The sequence below is a fragment of the Octodon degus genome, unplaced genomic scaffold, assembly GCF_000260255.1.
Source record: "Octodon degus isolate 3935 unplaced genomic scaffold, OctDeg1.0 scaffold00147, whole genome shotgun sequence".
NCBI lineage: Eukaryota > Metazoa > Chordata > Mammalia > Rodentia > Octodontidae > Octodon > Octodon degus.
Genome location: NW_004524723.1, coordinates 4,607,512 through 4,618,375, shown reverse-complemented (window position 1 = coordinate 4,618,375; position 10,864 = coordinate 4,607,512). Strand labels below are relative to the sequence as shown.

Here is a 10,864-nt window from a genome sequence, read left to right as displayed (position 1 = left end):
GTAAATCCTTTGTCAGTGCCAGCCACGTGGATGAGTCACGGCCATTGCTTGGCCAATGTGCTCTCTGTGAAAGCCTGAGAGAATGTTTTCTCTCCGTGTGACTCTCCTTAGGCATACTCTACATCATCAATCACTTTCCTCTTTGGCCCCATAATCTCCTTGAGAAACTTATCTATATTACTGTGAAGTTTTTATTTTTTATTTTTAAAATTTTTTCCCATAATTTTATTAAGAAACAAACAGCAATGAGACAGTTTCAAACCAAATTGGTAGGACAGTTTCAATAATTAACACATTGCATACATTATAAGATTACGTTTTTAAAAGTATTTAGTATTAAAACATTTTTTTTTCCTCAAAAAAATGTATCGTTGCTGGGATAGTGGTACATGCCTATAATCTCAGTTATGCTGGAAGGTGACATGGAGGATCATGAATTTAAGGCCACACTGGCCAATTTAGTAGACCCTATTTCAAAATTGCCTGAAAGAGCTGGAGATGTAGCTCAGTGGTCCTGGATATACCCAGTACCTTAAAACAAACAAACAAAGTAATATTACTCATGGCACTACTGAATCATGGAACTGAGTTACCTTTCTTAAACCTTTTAAAACTAATGAACAAGTACCGTATACTTTCTGTTTACAGAGAAAAAGCTACACCTAGCCTTTAAATAGGACAGTGAGGATTCACAGTACAATATGTATTTTTTTTCCTGTATTTAGGATAGGGTCTACAGGGTCTCACTATGTAGTTTGGGCTCATAGTGATTCTCCTATTTTTAGCTTCCCAAGTGCTGGGATTATAGGCATGTGCCGTCAAGCCCAGTCTCAATCGCTGTCTCAGGGTGTGCGGGAGCGGAGCTGGCAGAGCAGACCTAAGAAGGCACTATAGTCTGCTGAGCTATCAGGCCGGCCCTACAATATGGACTTTAAAACAAGAAACATTAGGTAAGAAATCAGTTCTACTTATGTCCATCAATGTTGAAAGCTCCTGGTTTCCCAGGAAAACCAAGAGCTTTCAACATGACATATTCTTTAATGGTCAAGTTGGATACCTTTTATTCTGTATTTGATAATAAGCAACAAATACAACAAAATGAAAGGTTATCATCTTTACAAACTTTTTTTTTCCTGTTCATTCCAAGTACTAGTACAATTATCTCCCAATGTTCTCAACCTTTCCACTGGAACATTGTTTTTTTTTGTTGGTGGTGTTGTTTTGTTTTTCCTTTAAGTCAAGGTCTCGCCATGTAGTTTAGGCTGGCCTTAAACTCAAACTCACAGTGACCCTCCTGCCTCAGCCTATGAGCGCGCGCCATCATGCCAGGCTTAACACTGCAACATCTTAATTTTGGATAATCACCAAATTCTGTTAAGTGTACTCTTTTTTTTTTTTTTTTGTAGATTAGTGGTTACTCAGAACTGGGAGTTTTAGGGGATAAGGAGAATGACTACTAATGGATTTCTTCTTGGGGTAATGAAAATGTTCTAAAATTGACTGTGGTAATGGTTGTACAACTCATTATACACTCTAAATGGGTGATTATATTTGAATAATGTTATTAAAAAATAAACACATGAGTGAAGAACAATGTCTGGTTATATAATCATGTAATACAGCTAAAGAAGCTAATTAGTGAGTCAAATATTTAGAGAATAAACTTCGCCAGTTCAGACTTCCCAAGAAAAAGTTCAAACACACATACACAGGACTGAGAACTAAAAGACTGCTCTTGAGTTACTAGCACTCCCTGCTCAAGGAGCACCACTAAGTCTAGCTACTGTTCCTGATATTTTTTTAAATTCAAAGATGAACTCATCACATAAAAATGTAACTTTTCCCTTTTATTTTTGCGGTTTCTTCCTTCACCACTAAGCAAAGGGCTAGACTGCTAGGGATTCCAACAATGTTCCAGGGTTGCTGCTGTATCATGGTAGAAATCAAGTACTCCAGGATCTGGACCTCAGGTATACAAGTTCAAAAAGCTTCTTTGATCCCTTTCACCAAGTATCATGCTCCTTAAGCCTAACTCATACTAATCAAATCCCCAGGGCACTAGTGGATAAACCCAAATGTCAATTTATTTATTTATAATGGTGGCCCAACATTTCTACTAACTGAACACCAGGGTTTTTGGAGAACCTCATCTAGAGATATTTTTTTCTGGTCTAAAAATCGGAATGCTTAGTGTGACTTTAAACAGAGGGATCTAAAAGGTCTGAGAAAAAAGTTCAATTTAGCTGAGCACAGAATTGTTAATTATTTCTTCTCTATCTTTAATAAAAGCACCCTTTTCTAATGACTATTTATATTTATCTTGCTTCCAAAAATGCTAAACAGGGCTGGCAACACAGCTCAGCAGAGTAAGTGTCTGCTCTGGCAAGTGCAGGGACCACAGTTTGATCCCCAGTCCTGCATGCCACGCCAGCTCTTCCCCCAGGGTGTACTGAATGGCCAACTGAGTCCAGGTGTGGTGGCACACATTTGTAATCTCAGTGCGGGGGAGGCTGAAAACAGGAGGATCACTATGAGCCCAAGCTGCACAGTGAGACCCTATACCAAATACATAAAAATAAATAAATGCTAAACAAAAATTATCAGAATTCTTTTCTTAAAAAACAAGTTTTAGTATCCAAAAAGAACAATTTACTCCTTGGCATATTTCCTGTCAGTCTTTTCTTCTAAGTATATTTAAAACACAATTCAACTCCTATTGTTTATCTTTTTCTTTTCAGTCAACATTTTAGGATTTTTATGTTCTTTATCACTTCTTTCCTCATTTTTCTTCTTCTTCTTCCCTTTTTTTCTTTTTTGGTACGAAAGACTGAACTCATGACCTCATGCCTGACAGGCAGGTGCTATACTGCTGAACTATATTCCCAGTCCTCTTATGTTCTTCAAAACATGTGACTAACCATGATGCGATTATATTATCTTTGTTTATTATCTTTTGGTGAGGAATTTAAATTGCCTCCACCTTTTTGATTCTGTAAGTGAAGGAATGAAATATTTCAAATAATGTTTGAAACTTTTCCCGGTGTAGACTTTTTCCTTGGCACAGTTTCTCAGGAGTACAAACATCAGGTCAAATGTTATAAATATCTTTATGGCTCTTGAGAAATATGGCCAAATTACTTTTTCAAAGATTAAGAATTTATACTCCCAACAGCAATATACAAAAATGCACACCCTTGGCAGTAAGCTTAAATCTTAATAATTAGTGAATTAAAACATGAAATTAATGCTTTCTAGTTTGATGTAGGTACTGAAACATCTTTGGTCTTGCCTTTAGGCGTTCCTGCAGTCTTGAACCAGGGAAACTGCCTACTTAGGCAGCCTGATTCTGAGCGCATCACTCACACCAACTCTCATTTAGTTTTTCATGGGCTATGGATCCACCTCCATCAGTCACCCAGCAAAGAGCAGTTCCAGCTCTTACCTAACAGCATAATCCCTCAGTGCCTGTTGTAATGGGTCAGTCAGAAGGCCAGCAGGCAGGAGAGGCCTTTCCATTAGGAGGAGCATCTATTTTTTTCCCCACAATTTTATTGATAAACAAATAGCAATGAGACAGTTTTAAACCAAATTGGTAGGACAGTTTCAATAATTAACACATTGCATACATTCTTCCTAGTGGTTAATTGCTGTACAAGATGTGGACTTGATATCCTATTTACAAACACCATTAGAACAAATCCCTCTATTCATTAAGAGAATGTAACTATATATCTATCCTAAACACTTTGAATACACAGATACAAAATGGACATTCATCTGTATCCACTTCTTTTTTCAATTCACATGTCATTGTAATATTTAATATTTAATAATCAGTGTTCATAAATAGCTTTGTCAGAGTAGTTTTCCTTTATACTCTTTGTCTAATCTGACTTATTTGTTATATTTCTACTTTCTACTGCCTTTTCAAAATAAAATCCTTGTTTCAATAATAAGATCTATTTTTGGCCTGTTGGTACTTCATTATGATGTTTAAGATTTACATATTTAAATAGAAATTTACCTTATTACTTTTTTTCTCCAAGTTTTATCCCTTTTTCTTTATAGTTACAACTCCTGGCCACTTCCCATTGTGAATAAACAGAGATATAGATATACATTGTTGACACATGACCTATGCTCAGATGTGATGGTTGGTAGGTGACATTGCATTGAGCGAAATATGAAAGGGCCACTTAGATCAGTACTTATTTAAAAGAAAAGATCCTCTCTCCTTCCTGTTATTTAGCCAAGCATTTACTGTGGAGATTTTAAAAATACCTGGTATTAGGGCTTCTGTCAGAAAGTTGATGGTCATATACACATATCTAGAAAGCAAACAGTTCAAAGTCAAAGGGCATAACTCAATGCATTTATTCCATTCATGTTGTTAAGGTAAGGTATGTTTTCCATTTCAAAAGGTCAAGAAATATCACTTTGATAGCTCACTCATGTTATACCTAGTATTTTTTTTTTTTTTTTTTTTTTACATACAAACATACCCAAAAGCTTAAAAGGGACAAAGGAAACTGAGGTAAATTGCTGATCTTTGTTTAATGGGAAAGCTGAGCTAAATTTAGCAGCTTTGCCCCTTTCACTTCATAGGGAAATTAAACATCACAGGAAGTGTCACAGTGCTGAGTGGCCTTTCTGGCATGGCTACTGGGAAACAGAAGGGATATAAAGGACCACTGAGGGCTCAGTGCAGATCCATACAAGCTTTGCTAGTGTAAATTCCTTTTGCTTAGTCCCAGCACTGTGCTGGAGCAGGCTCACCTGTTTGGGGGATCAAATTATGAACACCTTTTCCCAAATCTAAATTCAGAGACATTATGATGGTAATGTGATATCAGTAACAGTGGACTACAATGTCCTGACTTTGTTGAAGGCAACAAAGGAAGATTATTTTCTTGAGAGGCAATCAGTTATCACTCACCAGCATATCACTAGACATTTATTTCAATATTGTATCCCCTTTTTTTGCTAAGTTCCGTTATTTGAATATTATAGGTATGTAAACTCAGCAAAATATTCTAAAAGAGTCCAGTAGCCCATAATAGTATTGGGTCTTCTGCTTCACTGGCAATGTCAGAAATTGTTGACCTGAGTCCCCTACAGCTCAACATAACACCATGGCTTTACTTCTTATATTTCATTTTTATACTTTTCTGCTGGATGGTTAAGAGCAAGGTAAAGCAGGACCTATGCAACAAGAGTTGTAGCTTTTGGGTCTGAGAAGGTCAGTGAAATGCCCTCAGGATTTATCCTGAGATTCTGTACCTCAGATTGTAGAACCTTTGTCAGTGTCAGCCATGTGGATGAGTCACAGCCATTGCTTGGCCAATGTGCTCTCTGTGAAAGCCTAAGAGAATGTTTTCTCTCCATGTGACTCTCCTTAGGCACACTCTACGTCATTGATCACTTTCCTCTTTGGCCCCATGATCTCCTTGATCAGAAAATTTGGGACACTACTGAGTTATATGACATTACAGTACAAGTTCTCATATGTCCTGAGTCTTAATTGACCTTAGAAGGCTAGGGCCAAAACGGTGGCTTTCCTTGTAGCCCTCCTTTTTCTCTAATTTTGGTCTGCAAACTTAGGTTGTTAACCATCCAGAAGACAAGCTTATTGTTATTACCATAGGAGGAGCATCTTAAAGTTAGAAGTTCTAAATCTATTCTTGGGTTTCAAGTCGGACAACAGCAGAAGGCCACATGTGATGACTGTTCAAGAACTGGCATCACTGAGTTATAATTATTGTTACTACCAGGTAGGTTTCATAAGAAATTATCAAAAAACTTGCTATCTTACTTGCTAGAGGAATGGTACTGCACTACTGGATAACTTCACCTTTACCACTACAATTCAAAGATCCTCACATAAAGTTCTTGGTTGGAAATTTGTTTTAGAACTTAATGTTATACAATGTTTCTTTCTAATGTTAAGAATCATACAATTTAGGGGGCCTGTCCCTTTGCTCAGTTCTTTAAGTGGCTGCTTCAACCAAGCGGTCAGGCTCAGGTTGCTGTGGTTCGATCCCCACAACTCAAGTCAGCCAAACCTGCCCTGAAGGCATTCGGAGCAAAAAAAAAAAAAAAAAAAAAAAGAATCATACAATTTAAAATGTACCAATAAAATCTGATTTAAAAAAATAAAAGACTGGGGATGTAGCTCAGTGCAAAGGCCCTGAGTTCAAGTACCATTACTGTCAAAATAAAACATTTTTAAAGTAAAATAAATAAATAAATAAAAATTAGGTAATTTGGTCACCCATTTCAACTTGGTAAGCAGAAAGCTTTGAACAAATCTAAAGCATACTACATTATTATTTTTTGTGTGTAAGTTACCAGAAGTCTCTATGGGAGTAGTGGTTTTCATAAGGACCAAAAAGTGGAAATAACAAAAGTAACAGATATATAAAATGTGGTATATCCCTAGAAAGCAAATATAAAATAAATACGCAAAAAGCAGTACAGGGGCCGGGGAGATGGCTCAGTGGAATAATCACTTGCCTGGCAAGTGCAGGGGCCTGAGTTCAATCCCTGGTTCTGCAAAAAAAAAAAGCAGTACAGATGGGAGACAGACTACTGACTTCTACTTCTTGCAGTAAGCCCCTCTGTGTTTGCCCCGATGAGCCATTTCCTTCTCCCGAACACAATGGGATACGATGCCAAACCCAAACATGGATATTTTGCTTGATGACGATTACTTAAATTAGTGTTTTCAGATAACAAAAAAGATTCTGCAATCTTACCAGGAAACTCTCACTAGGTCAAAACTCATTCCAAAAAGATTTACTAGGCATCTATAACTTCTTAACTTTCCTGATAAATATTTTTTGGAGCTTCAGCTCTGTGCTAAGCACTGTTCTCCACACAGGGTCACACAGCGAGGAAGACAACACCCATATAAGTGTGCGCTCTCAGGCTGCAGCTGACTTGCGTGGGACATCTCTGATTCTTAGGGCTTCCTCCCCAAGGTGAGGAGAGGGTATCTGTCTATAAACAGGCAAATGGCACAATCTTGGTCAGAGACACATCTGTCAGCAGTACAAATCTTTACTTCTTTTTTCTTTTTCTTTTTTTCCAGTACAAATCTTTAGCAAGGCAAGAGTATAACTTGAGAATTAGGGGAATTCATGTTGAAATGGCAATTAGTTCGTTAAGCAAAACACTGGCAGATTAAAAAAGCAGTGTGCATATATGTGCACATAAGTGTGTGTGCTTGTGTGTAGATAGATCTGGCAATTGGTAGCTTGCTTCCCCAGATTCAGGGTGCTCTGAGGACTCTGAACTGCTGAGTCCTGCAAAGTTGGGCTGCCCAGAGCAACTCTTAAATGGGTTGGGTGAGAGGGACTAAAACTTGGCAAGTCAAGGTTAGTAGCAAAGCAGGGCAGTGTTCAGGCAGACCTAGAGGCCACAGCCAGGGAGGAAGCAAGCGTCAAGGAATACACAGTAATGGAAACCAGACCCAAGCAAGGCAAGAGGTTCAAATCCATGCTAGAAATTAAACAAAAAGTCAAGCAGTGAAGTCAGATCACAGGATCTCCCCAATCAAATACCAATACACTAAATCAAAAGCCATAATACTCACAGGGCTGAGGATTGTAAGTTTAAGGCAGCCTCAACTATTTAAGGAGGCCACAGGAGAGGAAGAGGGTAGGGAAAGAGAGGGTAAGGAAGGAGGACAGGAAAAAAGAACAAGGAGGGGAAAAAAACAAGGGACGGGCTGAAGAGGGGAGGGGAGGGGAAAAAAGAAAGAGCTGGGGATGTAGTTCAGTGCAAGGCCCAGGGGTCAATCTCCATTACTGGGGAGAGGAAGGCAAATAAACCCTCCCCAAACTTGTTATTTTGTTGTTGTTTTTGTTTCTTTTGTGATACTGGGGATTGAACTCAGGACCTTGCACTTGCCAGGCGGACACTTATTCTACTGAGCTATTTCCCCAGTCCCCCAAACTTGTTAAATAACTACAAAAAAATCATCAGAAACCCCTACGAATGGGGATAACTTAAATCTATATATTTAAAAAAGTACTAGGTGCACACCTTTGTAATCCTAGTATGTGGACAGCTGAGGCAGGAGGACTGTTTCAAGTTTGAGGCCACCCTCAAACTACATACTGACTTTAAGGCTACATACTGATTTCAAGGGCAACTTGGACTACAGAGAGAGACCCTGTCTAAAAAAAAAAAAAATTTTAACCAAGGGGGAAAAAAGAGATTATGGGGCAATTCCTACCACAGGATACAGACCTATAGACCTCTTTTCAAAAAGTGACATTAGTGAACCAAAGCCTGCGAATATTCACTAAAATGACCAGATTTGGAGATACTTCTGCATGAAGAATGACAGACATGGAGACTGGTAGTGACAGAAGGGTTGAAGAAGTGATAAACAGGAGCTAGTGAGATGGCTCAGTGGTCTAAAGCGCCTACTTAGAACAAGCTTAGCAAAGCACAGGGACCGCGGTTCGATCCCCCAGCACCACATGCCAGCCAGCCCCGCCCCCTGGTGGGCTGAGCTGGACACACACATACACACAAATAAATAAATAAAAATTAAAAAAAAAAAAAAGTGATAAACAAGGTGCAGGCTCATCTAGGCTGAGCTGGAAGACAGATAGAAGTTCCCTGTAGGAACTGAGATACTTCTCCCAGGGTTGCAGAGTCCTGGGACTGAGCAATTAAGCAAATCTCAGAACAAAGATGAGCCCATATGTTTTTTAAAACCTAACTTATCTGCACTGTTTAAAATCTGAAAACTACAAAAAGATATGCAAAGTTCCCTTTCCAATCCCATCCTACCAACACCACCAGGCAGCCTCTCACAGGAAACAAATCATTAATTTCTTGCCTACCACAACTGAGAGATACTTTAGGTATTTAAAGCAAATACGTAGATAAATGTGTAACAATGTATTTATATACACCTTTCCCCAATTTTTAGATAATGACAGCATTTTACACAATTGCTCTATATCCTACTTTGTCCCCCTTAAAATATATCCTCAATATCTTTCTTATTTATTTTATTTATTTGGTACAGGTCTCACTATACAGCTCAGACTTGTAATGATTCTCCTGTCTCAACCTCCCCAGCGCTGGGGAGGCTGGCTTTCAGTGGCTGGTTAGGCCAGCACAGTATGTGGTACTGGGGATCGAACCTGGGTTCTCGTGCTTGCCAGGCAGGAGTTAGACCACTGAGCTATCTCCCTTGCCCCCTCAATATCTTTCTATATAGACAAATAAAGCTTCATCATGTTTTAGTATCTATCCTCTTTTCTAAGTTCGGCTTCCATGTGCTCAAGTTTTAGGAAAATGTGCAGAATCAGAAAATTCCAATCCTTAAACTGTAGCTCAGAGACAAAAACAATCAAAACCCAACTGGAAGTGCAATCAGGGAGAATTCAGTTATATCTATGGTACAGTCAATAAAATAACTCTACACTTTAACAATATGAACAGCATCCTGTAATTCCAGCACTCAGGAGACTGTAAACAGGAGGATCCCATTAGTTCAAGGCCAGCCTGAACTACAAATAAAACAAAACAGAACAAAACAAAACACAGCATGGCAATGACACAAACATAATACAAGAGAAAGAAAAAGAAAAAGAAAAAAGAGGGAAATAAAGCATGCACTGTATCCAGGAAGAAAGCCAAAGACAAAAGAAAACAGAAGAAAGTAAAATAAAGGGTAACTGTTATCCTTAAAATTAGAGTAATACATGGAACCAAAAAAGTATTCAAAAGTAATATCCAAGAAATTTTTTTGCAATGAAAGAAATACACTGGAGACTTCAAATAATTGATAGTGAATACCTAAAACTGAGAAATTTCTTATTTGCAAAAATACTGCTTCAGAAAAAAATACTGCTTCAGAAAAAAAAAATTCACAAAGTGGTAAGAAAATCTGCCCAGCTTGAAACCTCTCTGGAGCGACATCCCATGCCAGAAGACAGTGAAGCACTATTACAAAGGCCTGAGAGATAAAAGCACATTCTAGAATATTATACCCACCCGAGATGCTATTCTTGTGTAACAAGGCTAAAAGTACTGCATGACTAAATATGAAAGTACTTGGCATACAACATTGAAGTGACCTTCTTGAGAAACTCATGTTAGAAATTCTTCCAAATGAGATAAATCAAAATAAAGAACTCAAGAGCACAGAAGTCATAATAAAAGGGTGTATGGTAGGCTAATCCATTTAAACATAACATTAAGATTAGATAATTCTGATAATTATAGCCACAATTACAAACCACAAAACAAATTAATAAACATGGAAGAAATCAGGGAAGAAAAAAATGGAAGGTGGTATGGTAATATTAATTTTCTTTTTAAAAAAAAGATACTGCCGGGGCCGGCCAAAGAGCTCAGTGGATTAAAGCACCTGGAAGCAGGCATAGGGGCCAGGGATTTAATTCCAGGGCCTACCATGCTGGCCCTGTTCTTAGGGTGCGCTGAGACAGCAATTGAGACTGGGCATGGTGGCATGCACCTGTAATCCCAGCACTTGGGAGGCTGTAAACAGGAGAATCACTACTAGTCCGATTTAGTAGTGAGACCCTGAACACCTTTGTAGACCCTTCCCTAAAAAAAAAAAATACAAAAAATAAAAATAAAAAGATATGGCCTAAACAGAACTAAAGATATTGCACAAAATTGAAATACAGCTAAATAAAATTCTAATCTAAAAATTTCATTTTTATTAGGAGGATATTCTAGCAAATAATATATCTCTCAAGGTATAAAGTCTTATTTTGATAAGCTCAATTTTTTACTTTTATTTATTTTTTAAAAATGTATTTACAGAACAGGGTCTACAGGGTCTCACTATGTAGATCTGACTTGTAGTGAT

At 38.0% G+C, this 10,864-nt stretch overlaps 1 protein-coding gene across 1 annotated transcript in view; it reads right to left on the bottom strand.

The window, feature by feature from the left end:
- The window catches only part of Hacd2 (3-hydroxyacyl-CoA dehydratase 2), a 111,995-nt gene that overhangs the window by 36,528 nt on the left and 64,603 nt on the right, over positions 1 to 10,864 (bottom strand). The window lies entirely within an intron of this gene.